Source organism: Enhydra lutris, unplaced genomic scaffold, assembly GCF_002288905.1.
Source record: "Enhydra lutris kenyoni isolate GAN:26980312 unplaced genomic scaffold, ASM228890v2 scaffoldscaffold3, whole genome shotgun sequence".
NCBI classification, from domain to species: Eukaryota; Metazoa; Chordata; class Mammalia; order Carnivora; family Mustelidae; genus Enhydra; species Enhydra lutris.
In genome coordinates this window covers 6643221-6658802 of record NW_019154087.1, presented here as the reverse complement: position 1 = coordinate 6658802, position 15582 = coordinate 6643221, and positions in this window count along the sequence as shown.

Here is a 15582-nt window from a genome sequence, read left to right as displayed (position 1 = left end):
AGATTGATGGCTCTTAATTAGCACTAAGTGCTTCTGAGATTAGAAATTTTTCTAAAAAGTTCACTTCTCAAAATTAAGTTCTTCTTTGATTTTGCTCTTAGATTTTTTTTCTCTAGTGTAATGATACTAAACAATTAAATTGTACTAAAAGGTAGTAGCCATGATGAAGTGATTCATTTATTTTTTAAATGTTTTTTAAAATATGCATTGAAATATGCATTAGGCTTGAAGCGAGTGCCAGATACCTAGAGACAATGTTAACAGAGATATCTTATAGGATGTCAAGAGTTTAGGTCACAGCAAATTTCAGGAAACAGACAGTTCAAAATATTTAAAAAAAGTATTTACATAAGTTATTTTTATACATAATAAAACTATACATATAATATGCATATCATATATTAACTTACCCAAGATGGCTTGGTATCTATAGCAAAATACTCATACAAACCTAATTTGTTAGTCAGCAAGTTTTAAATTTTTTTTCTTTCTTTCCTTCCTTCCTCCATTCTACTTTCCTTCCTTTTATCTTTCTTCATTCCTATTTTCCTTCCTTCCTTCCCTCTTTCTATTTATTTAATTTTCTGAAGGAAACTAAATGCCTACAAGATGAATAAAAGATTTCTTGAAGTCACATTTACAGCCAGAGTTCTTTAAGATACCTAGGATAGCAAAACTGGCGAGCAGTCTTATTTGTTTGAAATTGAAAGTTGTCAGTTTCACCCGCTGACTAAAAATGTTCAATTTAAAGTAATGATATAGGAGAATGACCTCCAGTAACACAGCATGGGATGTCCACTGACATACCAGTGAAACCGGTGAAAATTATTTTAAAAACCACTCATAGTCTGTTGAAATGGTACTTAAACAGCAAATGAAGAAAGATCTATTCAAGAAAATCTATGAAAAGTCAGTAAGAAAGACAAAAGACTGTGATATGTTACCCAAGACCACTCTCTGCCTCCCTTTCCCAGTTCAGCAAGGCACAGACTCTACTCCAGATGACTGAGGCCAAGAACACCAAGCTCTCTCTCTTCTAAGCTCTTAGTCAAAGGGCTTTCTTCCTGGGAGAAGCATGACTTCAACATTTCTCATCATTCCAACTACCTGTTGCTGAAGCTAAGCCCCAGCCAAGTGGTTACGAGAGAGAGTACCCTTCCAGATTCTATTCATAAAAAGGAAATACCACCTTGGGCATGGCACACTGAGAATACTGGGGTCTCCTTTGTTGTTGCCCTGGCCCATGTTTACTTTCCCCAAAAACCTATCAGAGTGTCACACATAGTTGGTCCTCAATAAATGTTTAATAGAAAGAAAGGGGTTTGAGAAAGAAGGAAAAACTGGAGACATAAAGAAAAGAGACATACAGAGAACATTTGAGTAGCAACCAAAAGCTTGTATGCCAAATGTCAACATCAGTAGGATATTACATAGAGATGATGTTTGAATCCAATTTAAAATTTGTTCTGGAAGAAAAGGCCAATTGGATAGTAAACTACAGTATATTTTTTCAACATTGTGACAGAATTGATGGTCTAGTGAGCCTTTAAAACACCATTTTCACAATAAAACTAGTTCTTAGCTTTTCTTTTATTATATACAGTTTTGATTTAGTAAGCTGAATTCTGCAGTTCTAAGTAGAAAACTTTATGAACAGAACTATTCCCTTTGGCATCTATATTCTCTTCTGGTAACAGGTGTTTTTATTTCATTTCAAAAGAACAGACTTTTTGCTATAAATCAATGTAGCATTTCTTCTTTCTTCATTACATGTCAACTTTTGGTTTTACTACACTTTATTGGATTACACTTAGTATGGGTGCCAAACATATTTATAGTATTGGTGGATCAGTTCACAGCATTTGTTTATTTTTTTTCCCTAAATGAGATGAGTGCAGTGCATATTCCTTTTTAAAACTGACAGTAGAAGTAATTTCAAGTGGTTTACCAAAGACCTGTCATCTTTAACAAGTTCTCAATTTTATCTAAGAGAGCCATATGAATTTAATATGCAACTTCTGCATTAACTTACTGCCTATCTTTGTGAAACTAATTTACCATCCTTACGAAAAATGGGAGAGACACATTGAGTATGACATGGTTGGTTCAATTGCTTTGGAGACAGTCGATGCTACATTAATTAAGTCATGCTTAACATGTTCCATTGGTAACTGAAGTTCTTGAAAAATGCCCTTACTCTTAGAAATATTAATACTGTGAGCTGTAATCAGAAGAAATCTTAGTACTGAGCTATGAATTTTAGAAAGATCCTCATAAGTTAGAAAGTTGAGCTCTTCTATTTTATAATAATGAAAATCTGAGATTTATAGATGATAATATGAAAAATGCCCCTGGGCTTTGAAGGGTAAAAAGATATTACATATAACCTACTACAGAGTAACATTTTAATTCATCATTTCCAAACAATTCATTTACTAAAAAAGAGAATTCATATTTGACAAAGCCATGTTTTAATATTTACAATGAGGTGAACTAAAGAAGACTTTTGCAATGTAACATATGCTATCACCATCAGTTAGAGACTCTCCCTAGTGCTTCCTAATCTTTTTATTTTTTTCTTCATGGCCTACCTAGAAAATGAAAGTAATATTTGTAGGGAGCATATGGTAAACTGACAAAGCTGCTGGTTGAAAGGAAAAAGTTGCTGGTTGCTAATAGTGGGCAGGTGCTCTGCTTTCTGAAATACATGTTCAAGTGGAGTATAACTATGATTTTTAGACAATTTTCTCAAAAAGTTTATAGACAAAGAATATTTATCATTTATATATGTAAGCAGTAGACAAGTATATATAATGTTCCTAAGTCATTGGACTTCATTTAGACATTTTTCCATTATGGTTTATTTTTCTTGTTCACTTAGAATTCACTGTCAGCATCAGGTTCTTCTCATATTCATTACTTTCCTTGCTTTTTATTATCTCCAGTATCCCCAGAGTCTTTGAATTTAAGTGCAGCATTTTTTAACCTATTTATGTAAACTTTTGCAAAATGTACTCTATTTCTTTCATTAGTCTTTTAAGACAGCTCCTAGAATTCAACTGATATGAATTTAGGACAGTGAACAGTGGGAAAAGGTTATTGCTTTCTTCCTCATGGTGTCATGATCACAGTCCAGGTAACATTAAGAAGATCCCAGTAGAGGACCTCCACTCTACAGTCAAGGAAAACTTAAGAAAGTTGATTCCGAGCCCTCTAACCAGGGGAGAACCGATTTTATAAATCTAGGCAAAGGAATATAGGGACAATGTTAGAGGAGCAGGGTTCTCTGTTCTTTCTTCTGGAATTCAAGTTCTTATTATCAAAAGGAAAATTGAATAGTATAGATTTAAGGCCGCCAAACTCACAGTTAGTTCAAGAAGAAAGTAGGCTTCAAAGTCAGGAATCCCATCACTAAATATAAATAGTATGAACTTGAGCCTCCAAAAAGGAAACTTAGACAGTGAAAGATTGGTGTCCCCAAATCAAAGCAGCATCAGTGGTAAGGATGACCTGATTCTGATGTGGAGGGCTAACGAATGACATACGTTCTATCCTATTCCACATGTTAGGTTGTGATGGGTGCATAGCTTGGTGACAGCAATGAGTGAATTAGTGGGTGAGTAAAAGCTTATTTGAAAAGGTCAGACAGATAGAGGCAAGAGATTCATGTCCAGAATCACACAATGATCTGGTTGATGATTTAGAGCAATGTAAAGAGGAGTGTTGATCTGGGTTAACCTTCAAGACTCCATGGAGGAAAAAGAATTGGTGGATTGTTCCTTCATTTATTTTCTCCCTGCAATCACTAGATATTTAAAAAACACCTTCCTGGTTATTGAAGGCAGAATACCTTATATATTTGTGCCTAAGAAATCAATATTATTCCAAATTTAAACTTAAAATACTTAGGAAAAGAAAACTATTTTCGTTCCTTCCTTTTATAAAATATAAATAACATATTAAATGTCAGCAGATAAAATGTACAAAGAGAATGACAGATTTTAAGTTCATGACCCATGATGCGTAAATGTGTCTGTTTCTATCTCTAGTTGATTCTCTACCTATCTATGGATTGGCATTTATATTTTCCAAGCCATTTCCAATCAGCAGAATCTCTTCATCTAACACTGAAATTTATATTACTTAGACAGAATAAGTGAAAGAATAGAGGACATGAAGAAATAAACCAAACTATTACAGAATTTTTAAAACCCTTTTTAAATAAAAGACTAATGGCAGTCTAAGACAATCAATCTTCATGCATATAAAATATACTTAAAAAGGCTACTTTTTTATTTAATAAATAACTCAAAATTAATTGTCTAAAGCTTAGTTTGTAAGAAATCCAATCTCAAGAGAAGTCACCCCCAAATTTTCAAATGCAAAAAATTACCTTTCATATTTAGCCCTAATGAGTATTAGATTATGTCTTAAGATTTCATATACTTCTCCCCCCTTCCTCTCTCTTTCTCTCTGTTTGCCTCTGTGTCTGTCTGTGTACAATTATGTATATGAATATACATTTTATGTGTATATATGTATATATATATATATATGTACAAATATATTTTTATTTTCCCACATTTTTAATTGTTCATTTTCTGGAGCTGTCTATTAAATAAAAATATAATTACTCTGTTACTTCAGTCAGTGATTTACAATATTACAGATTTCTAAGAATATACAATATTTAAGGTAGATTATTTATTTATGATAAACAATTTAAAAGATATATTTTTGAGGAAAGCTAGTGGAAATTGAGCAGATATAAAATTGCTATTTAATTGTTTCAATTATTATGATCATCTTAAACTTATATTATTTTAGTTTTATTCAGATACTTAGATTAATAATGAAATAGCCACCACAGTGTGAATGTTTTTGTGAATAAAGATTTTGAGAAAAACAATCAGTTCACTTACATACAAGTGGTTTTGTTTATGCATTTTAAAAAGTCCAGAGACTGCAGGTAATGGATACCAAAGTTTTATTTTTCCCTCAAAGCACCTTTTGCTTATAAAGCAGTCCCTACTTGTGGTTTTTCTTTCCCTGATTTCAGTACCTATGGGCAACCAGCATCCTGAAGCAGATGACCTTCATTCTAACATATAGCCAGAAGGTCAACAATAATGCTATATCATGCACCTCATTTCATCTCTTTCACTTATTCCCTGTATATGTATATATCCTGGAAGGTGTATATGGACAATAACTTTCAAATAAGCAATCTTGTCTCTATATCCATTGGGTTTGAAGCAAATAGACTCTGGTGCATTCAGGAAATTCAGGATGAGGTGAGAAAAATCAGAAAAAGGATGGTAGTGGGAGCAGTAGAGGAGGCAAAATGTTCTGTAGATTTTGGTTCCTAGAAGGGAGGAGGCAGTGCTGCATAGACCATGTGTGCACTGTGCTCAAGATGGGCAGATGGTATCCTGCAATCAAACAACTAGCACATAGGAGCCCAGAAACAACCAAGGAAAAGGGAATAAAAGATGAGGTACTTAAGAAGTTGGACATCCCTATTGAAAATGCAAGCCAAAATTGGGATGGACCAAATACCAAGTCCCTGCTACTAGTAGTAGTAAGGTGATCTTGCCAGGGTCTCCCAGATAGTCTGTCTTCCTCTTACACATTTCTTACCTACTTTTCCTAGCCAGCTTTAGAAATCCTCTAGAATCCCAAGTGGACTGGGAAATCAGGCAGACCTGGAAGCTTCCATTCCTCTTCAACTGTCCTACACTCCTATCTTTTAAGAAACCTGATACTCTCTGCTGTAGCTGAGTTCTGAATTCCAAGACTTAGGATGATAGCAAAATGTTATTGATGATGATGATGATCAGGAGGATGATAAGAAAAGAATAAACAAAAATCTTTCTATTAAAAGACTACTTGAAGTTGGAATTACTTGTACAACATCTCACTCTATGTTTTACATCCTTAGTGACAGGATTTGTCAGAACAAGGTTTAGAGAATGTGTTAGCTAAGTAGTATACTATGGAAATAAGCTTAGTTTCTGAAGGTTTCAACCAGGGTGGCTTCTATTTCAGTTAAAATTTATTGCTTTAGATTTCACTCTAGAGCATCCTTAAAGGATCATGTGGTTTTTGATGTAAAGCAGAGATCACATATATAACAATCCTAAAGAGGTTATCAAGAGTCTGCCAAAACTTAGCTCATTTTAATTGACCACAGATGAAATTATTTTTTATTGAGACCAAAGCCATTTATTTACAGTTTCTATCCACCAGTTCTAGGTTTTTCTTCTGAAATTAGACAGAATAAGTCCCAAATAATATCTTTTCAAATACTTTAAACTTTTCTTTCCTCATGTCTGCTATAGGATACCTTAGCCTCTGATCTAACACCCCACACACACCACTACACACACACTACTACACACATGCACACACACACACACACGTACTGCCTTTTCAAACTAAGCATGGCACATTCTTCTAAACTGTCCATCATTATGTTTGCTTTTAAATGTTCTCAAAATCTTCAATGTTTAACTAAACATATTTTTATATGTTACCCAGAATGGAACATAATATGCCAGGTAGAGTATTACCTCTTTGAACTTTACATAGCCATGTTCTACTGCTTCATATCAAGCTTACAGTCAACTAATCCTTTGCTTCTGTCCTCCATACTTTTCTCTACATAAAAACTTTTTCCAATTTTGTCCAACATCTCTTTAGGGTTTTGACCGAACAACCTACTGTGAACCTTACAATATTTCTCTTTATGACATTCTTTTAATCATCTACCTGTGATTCAATCTCTTTTTGCAACACTGTATTATAATTAAATATATGTGAGTTACAGTATTTGGTGTTTTCCTCCAAGCTCAAGTCTGTGTCTCTTTCCCGGCAAAATTGATTTGCTTGGCTAAAAAATCAAACCTGAAGATGAATGGTGTCCCTGGACTTGTTGAAGCTTGAATGTTAACTCTCAAATCATAGTGGAAGGTTTCTACAGGTAAGAACAGAACCCAAATAGCTAAATATTGCTTTTAAGAAAATATTCCTATGCTGTACTGGCACATTCAATGTTATGCTGGGCCTCTAGATAAAAGAATGACATCAACCTGAAATAGTCCAATGAGAAAAATGTAAATCTAATTCTAATCAAATCAGTAGACCCAAATATCGGTAGTAGAGGTAATATAGGGAGAAGAATGCTATATTGTTATAGCAAAGTCTAGATAGTGAGGAACTCTAAAAGATAAACAAATATATTGCAAGATAAAAATATATGAGTAGGAGACCTACATGTGAGACCTGAAACCATAAAATCCCAAAAGAGAGCACAGGTAGTAATTTATCTGACATCAGCCATATCAACATTTTCTTAGATATGTCTCCTGAGGCAAGGGTAACAAAAACAAAAATAAACTTATTGTGACTATACCAAAATAAAAAGCTTCTGGACAGCAAAAGAAAGAATCAAAAAAGCTAAAAGAAAATCTACTGAATGTGAAAAGATATTTGCAAATGGCATATCCAATAAAGGGTTAGTATCTAAAATATATAAAGAACTTACACAACTCAACACCAAACAACAACAACAACAAACAAAAAATAAAAAACATACACAAAGAATCCAATTATAAATGTGCAAAAAACATGAACAGGAATTTCTCCAAGGAAGACATACAGATGGCCAACAGACATATGAAAAGATGCTCAGCATCACTCATCATCAGGAAAACGGAAATCAAAACCACAATGAGATATAACCTACACCTGTCAGCATGGCTAAAATTAAAACCACAAGAAACAACAAGTGTTGACAAGGATAGGGAGTAAAAGGAGCCCTATTGGACTGTTGGTGGGAATGCAAATTCATGTAGCCATTGTGGAAAACGGTATGGAAATTCCTAAAATAATTGAAAATAGACTACACCATGATCAATCACACTACTGGGTATTTACTCAAAAAATACAGAAACACTGATTTAAAAGAATACATGTGCCCCTATGTTTATTGCAGCATTATTTACAATAGCCAAATTATGGAAACAGACTAAGTGTCCATTGATAGTGAGTGCACAAAGAAGATGTGGTACACATACACACACACACACACACACACACTCACACACACACAGTGGAATATTAATCAGCCATAAAAAGTTATGAAATTTTACCTTTTGGAACAACACGCGTATAATGCTAAGTGAAATAGGCGAGCCAGAGAAGGACAAATACCATACGATTTCACTCATAAGTGGAATTTAAGAAACAACAAATGAATAAATTAAAAAAGAGACAACCCAAAAAACATACTTTTAACTACAGAGAATAAACTGATGGTTATAAGAGGAGAGATAGGAGGGGATGGGTAAAATCGGTGAAGGGCATTAAGAGTACACTTACTTGATCAGAACTGAGTAATGTACAGAATTGTTGAATCAGCATATTGTACACCTGAAACTAATAGAAAACAAGATATGGGCAGGACATCAATACATTAAAATTTGAAAACATTTACTTCTTTCACTTTTTAAAAAATATTATATTTATTTATTCGACTGAGAGACATAGCGAGAAAAGGAACACAAGTAGGGAGAATGGGAAGGGAGAAAGAAGCAGGCTTCCCACTGATGAGGGAGACTTACCTGGGGCCCCATCCCAGGACCCTGGTATCATGACTTGAGCTGAAGCCAGATGATTAAGGACTGAGACACCCAGTTGCCCCACTTCATTCATTTTTAAATTGGAAATTTGAACACTATTGAATGCTTGATGACATCAAGAAATTATTGTTTTTATTTGTGGTGATGGCATGGTGGATACATTTTTAGGAAGAGCTCTTATTTTTTTAAAGCATAATGATATAACTACAGATAAAAAAGATACAACTCTTGGGATTCATGTCAAAATAATTCATGAAAGGAGAATTGTATGTGTGGAGATGAAATAAGATTGAAAATAAACTGACAATATTAAACTGATTGATAAGTATTTGGGATTTCTTTGTATTAGTCTATGTATTTTTGTGTATAATGATGTTTGTCATAAAAAATGTTCTATGTATAAGAAGAGGGTGGGGAGATGGGTGAGCCTCGTGGTGGATATTAAGGAGGACACATTGCGTGGAGCACTGAGTGTGGTGCATAAACAATGAATCTTGGAACACTGAAAAAAAAAATTAAGATGTTTAAAAAAAGATGTTTTTTAAAGTATCTTTTGGCTGAATGACTGATGTAAATATACACACATACACACACACACACACACATACATAAGGGATTGTATAAGAAACTTCTTTTTTGATTTAGGGTTTTAAAGGACTACATTTCTACCTCTAAGGGGGTCAGGTGATAATTAGAAAAAATAACTTTGAAATTAAAATGCAAAACTAGAATGGTGGAATAAATGCTGAAGTGTATAAAATTAGAATTGTATGAAATATCTGTCTTTGACAAATTCATAGAAAAATGGAGGCCGATAAACAAGTAAACAACATGATTATTGTGCTAATATATGCAAACCAATTGTGCTATGGAAACTAAAGGAAAATCATGACTCATTCTACCTGCTTGGATAAAGCATGAGTTACTTAGAGGAAAGGATAAACTAAGAGGACAAAAAGTGGATTGACACTTGATTTTGAAAATTTCTGAATTAAGTGCCAAAATATGTGAAGTTAATCATGTAAGGAAGTCTTGGAGTTTTGTGTTATACCAAAATATCTTGAAAAATAATGGTAAAAGTAAAATAGTCTGATGATTTTGTTAGACATGTATAGGAAAGGGAAGGATTGGAGGAAGATTTGGTTGGAAGTCTATTCTGAATACATACACATAATTTATATGTAATACCAGAATTTTTTTTGTTGTTTTCTTTGGTGTTGGTATAGTGCTATATATTATAACAGCTACATAATGCATGTTTATCAGAGACTGAAGAGATATGTTAAACCCCACTATATTAAATTTCTCTGTCGAATAATGAATTTGAAATTAAGAACATTTCTACTTAGTGTTTGTATAATTATAACTACTCAGATTTGACTAAAATATGTTGACTACCTTTAAAGTGTGCTAAAAATTAATATAGAGAGAAATACTTCCTATTTGCTATAATTAGTCAAACAAATCTCTATGTTCTATTTTAAAACTAACAACTAGTTTATTTTTCCAAGAAAAAATTCTTTAAAAATTATTAGTAATCCATATTAGTTGATTATAAAATAAGCCCCAACAACAAAGATATTCCAAATTTCAGTGTTTTATGCAAGATGGAGCTTTCTCTCTCAGTTGACAATTTAGTGGTAGGTGGGCTTCCAGGGCCGGTGAGTGGCTCTGCCTATCTATTTCCATGGCGAACATGGAACCCAACATGACCGCTGCAGTTCTGGCATCTTGAAGGTGATGAAAAGAAGGTAAGAAACCTGAGGAGTGATGCCTGTTTCTTTCAGAGCAGGACCTGGAAATGGTGTATTTTTTTCTTTTTAATTTGTATTCTTTCCTGTCCTAAACTCTAAGTAGTGGTTAGCATGTAGAACCTATGGTTTGTTTGGTTTTTTTAAAGATTTTATTTATTCTTTTGACAGACAGAGAGATCACAAGTAGGCAGAGAGGCAGGCAGAGAGAGAGGGGAAAGCAGGCTCCCCGAGTGAGTGCCTGATGTGGGGCTCGATCCCAGGACCCTGGGATCATGACCTGAGCTGAAGGCAGAGGCTTTAACCCACTGAGCCATCCAGGTGGCCCAGTCCTATTGTTTTAAGCCTTTTAAGATTTTACAGATGAGAACAAGAAGCATGCTACCTTTGTATGACCGTAACTAGCCGCAAGAGAAGCTGGGAAATGTAGCCTTCCATTTGGTGACTATGTCCAACTAAAACTCTTTTACTATGAGAGTAGGGATGAACAAACACTGAGGAACCACTAAAAGTTTTTTATATGGACTAAAAAAGTTACCTAAAAAAGAAAAAAAAATAAATAGTGATCCTGAAGAAATACCTTAGTTAATTAAAGAAAGAAAAGAGAGTACCTGAAAGTGTGTGGCAATAGTTTACAAAGGTTCCTCCTGTTCTTTTAAAATTCAATCTCAGAGTATTTTATTTCATAAATAAAACAAAAATACAATAAAAATAAAGTAAAAATAAAATAAATAAAATACTAAGTATTGTTGAGTGTACATAAATATTGGGTATTGTTCAACTGACCCACAAATTGGAGAAAAAGAAATGAGAGACAAATTTTTTTTCTATAACACACAATTTTTCCTCCTTTAAGGTAGAAGACAAAATTGAAAATAATTTAATCATATTTCATTAAAAATATTCAGGCGTGTTAACTGTTCAATTTCTTTTTCAAAATATTTTGATACGATTAAAGTATAACAAAGTAAGTATTTTTCTTATTCTAGGATTGAGTCAAATTCAGCATGGGGTGGGTGATAAACCTAAATAGAAAATTTTTTCATAATCTTGTCAAATTTTATAGTATAAAAGAAAATTCCCTTGACTAAAATGAACATTATTGTATATAAATTTTAAAATTATAAAAATCCTATAAGGTTTGCCTATAGTATACAGATTTTAGGACAAACTATAAAACTCATTTGATTGACTGTGCTTGTGGCTAGAAACAGATAGACCAAGGAGAGGAAAAGAGAGCTATTAAATTACAAATAACTGCCAACTTTATGGCAGTGTCTAGTGAGAGATTCTTTTCTAATCACCATCCCGTGGCCTGACACTGAGTGTACAAATTACTCAAAATATTCAGCTACCTCTGTCTTTCAGTTAACTAGATATGAAACGCATAGAAATGGAAACAAAGACAGACTTTGAACTTTTGATACTTCATGTGAACCTCTAACTTAAATATACATTTCTCAGCTGTTAGTTCTCACTTCAGTTTCAGAACAATATTTTTGACCTAACCTCCCTACCAAATTCAGTTATATGAAGCAAGTAAGTGTATTCCCCCCTGGGATCTTTGAAAAATGACTTAATTTGACAAAGAAATAATTTCTTTTCTGTACTTCTCTCTTTCCCTTTCTCTCTCTCTCTTGACTATGAGCCAATGTTAAACCCGAAAAATGATACTAAACCCTTATATTAGCAGACTTCCCAAAGCTAAATAACTAGGAAAGGCTTGCTAAATAAATACTTACAGACACTCTAAGATTTCTTTATAGTACTTTCAGTTTTCTAATTAGGCAGGTACAGTAAATCGTGGTGTGCAGTAATAAGCAGCTAGAATAATTCAGATGTCTGGGTGGTTGGCTTATAAAACATAAACGCTAATGTTGTCCTTCATGCATCAAAAGTTGAAATTAGAACTTTATATGTATCTTAAATCAGTCTGACATATTATGGCACAGAGTAAAATGCCACTTTTCAGCTGTAATAATTTGCCTGTCTATAAAAGCAGAGAAAAGCCAGGATAAGGGATACGTTTGGTATGATACCTGATTATTTTTTTCTTTTACTTTTATCTGATACCAATAACTTAAAGCCAGATAAATATTTATTCTCATATTAAAGGGAAAATAACAGATGTTGGTAAAAACTTCATTGACATGAGTCTACAAATTCAGAGGCTTCTAGAAGTTTTTGTCAGAGAATTACATCTCCATCATCTCAATAAAACAAACAAACCTGTTTTAGTTGATCTTTTTTCTTTTCATATCTGCAGCCTATGATAACATTATTGTCTAACTGCAGAAAATAAATCTGGAAATAGTAAATACTAGTAAAATTTCTGAATATTTTTGTTAGGCATTTTTTATTTTTTATATTTAATAATTTGGAGGGGCTTGTTTCTCATGGTAAGGAATATGTCAAGCTATTGTTTTATTCTTAATCAACAATATTTACCTTTTTTCTGGAAGATTTAACAGGGTGTGATAGAAGAAAAAGGACGTTTTGCAGTTAATCTGTTTTCTGTTCATGTATTGTGACACCTGATTTAATCTCCAACATCAATTATACACATCTCATCTTTGGTCAATTTCAGTGGAGATTAAAAAGGATCAGTATGGAGTGGGCAGAAAGTCATAAGATCCTCAAGCTCTAATCCAATTTTTTAAAAAATTGAATGCTACAAATCTTTAGAAGTAATAAACTCTACTCAGTGGCTGGTGATGATATATTTTTTATGTAAAATAGAACTGAATAGTTTTTAAAAAAGTACATCACAAGTGGCAAAAGTAAATAGAGTTTTAGGAAAAGTTTGTTTTAGTTTGTGTGAGTACTGGGTAAAATGTATTTTTTTCTTTAGATTTGATAAAATTAAACTAGGTAATAAAGTTCAGAGGCCCTTCAGTACTCTCTGAAATGAAGTTCAGAACCCTTCAATAAATAAATAAATAAAGTTCAGAGCCCTTCAAGTTGCTTTCTGATCCCAACTAGTCCCTTTCCAGTCCACTAGAGAGAATTGAAAGCCTCATACTGAAAATCGGTGCTCTGGTACCCTGGTAAAAATAAAAGCTATAATTTCCTCCCAAGAGAATGAGAGACTCAGCCTCTAGGCAGCCCAGCATAATTGTTGCAGGATTCCATACCTGAATGAAGAAATCATAATAAATAATCCACAGACTTGGGTTGTCTTATGATTTGAAATAGCAGCTTCTACTAACTTTCCCTCAAAATACCTATGAATAAAATGGAAAAGTCAAAAACAGCAGCAATATTAGAAATCAAGTCTGTTAAACAAAGTAATGCCAGAATCTGGGAGTGTTCTCCATTAACTATAAAGCAGGTAAGAGAACATACTATCTTAAGTTTCAGGAAAACAAACAAACAAACAAAAAACAAAAAACAAAACAAAACCAAAAAAACCTTAGTGGAAGGTCATTCTTAACCAGAAAATTTGGCAACCATTTTGTTACTCTTTCAATTGACATCTGACATTTTTAGAAAGCCAGAGTGGGGCACCTAGGTGGCTCAGTGGATTAAGCCTCTGCCTTCAGCTTGGGTCATGATCTCAGGGTCCTGGAATCAAGCCTTGTATTGTGCTCTCTGCTCAGCAGGGAGCCTGCTTTCCCTCTCTTTCTGCCTGTTTCTCTTTCTATGTATGATCTATCTCTGTCAAATAAATAAATAAAATCTTTTTTTTTTTTAAAGCTGGAGTAATTAATTATTAATAGCTAACATTTAATAAATATTTAATATTTATAGTGACATGCTTTATATGAATTAATATCGTCTCCATCTTGTCAATGAAGAAGCTGAGTATAGAGTATTAAGTAACTTGGTCAAAGTTCCACAGTTGTAAACAATGGAAGCAACATTTGATTCTAATGATTCAATGATTCTAATGATTCTCTAACCCATAGTCTACTTGTCAAAACTTTACAATACACTGCCACTTAATATTATTCTGAAAATCATCTATTTTAGTACCCAAAGTAAATTTCTGGAAAAAGCTTAATATTTCCAATGGACCCCAAGAACTCTACAAAATATAATCAATTGATGAAAAGCAGTCTTTGAATCTTCAGAAGAATAAGGGTTTCATATAAAATATCTTCAATAAGCCAGCAATTATGGAATTTAAAAAACTGTAAGGGGAGAATATCTGAGAGAAAAAGCTGCTAGGATGGAATGAAAAGGAAAATAAGTAAAAGAGGTATTTTTAAAAATCTGGAAAAAAAATAGAATAAGAACATGATACTGATGGGTGTAAAACCAAGATTAATTGAGAAATTTAAGATACAGAGAAAATGTTAAGTAGATTAAACAATTAAACAGGATTTGGTAGATTTGAAAAAAAAAGAATGAAAATTATGTTCTTGAAGAACAGAAAACAGGGAAGCAAGGAAGCTTAAAACAATTGAAGAAAATCTTTTCTTCACTGACAAACAGTATTATCCAAAGAGGTATACCATATCTCAAGGAACACCAAGGTGTTTATAACATAAATGTTTGAATTTTTTTTTTTTTACTGAGAAGGAATAAGGAGAATATTATTCAGGCATACTAGCAGAAAAGAGTTTTTTACTACAATGGAATAAGCATGTATCATATGTACCCTGTGCAACTTTAAGTGACAGAATGCAATATAAAAGCAATGAGATAATGTGGGGAAAAGTGTGTGAACTGAAAATTTCATATCAATTATTTAATGTACATATGAATGTAAATACATGTATCCTTAGTAATGAAAAACTAGGAAAAATATCATGGAGGTATCTTTAAAAATACTTTCTAAAAGTTTTGCTAGGGGCGTCTGGGTAGCTCAGTCTGTTAAGTGCCTGCCTTCGGCTCAGATCATGATCCCAGAGTTCTGGGATCCCGCATGTAGTTGGGATCTAGCGCCTACTCAGGATCCTTGCTCAGTGATGAGTCTGCCTGTCCCTCTCCATTTGCATCTCCCCTGCTCATGCTCTCAAATTTAAAAAACAAAAAACAAAAAAACAAAAAAAAACTTTAAAAATTATGCTATTTCTGAAGAAATATTTTAATTTCTGGGCTGTTAAAGATCTTGTGGAGCGCCTGGGTGGCTCAGTCGTTAAGTGTCTGCCTTCAGCTAAGGACATGATCCCAAGGTCCTGGAATCCAGTCCCACATTGGGTTCCCTGCTCAGTGAGAAGCCTGCTTCTCCCTCTCCCACTCAC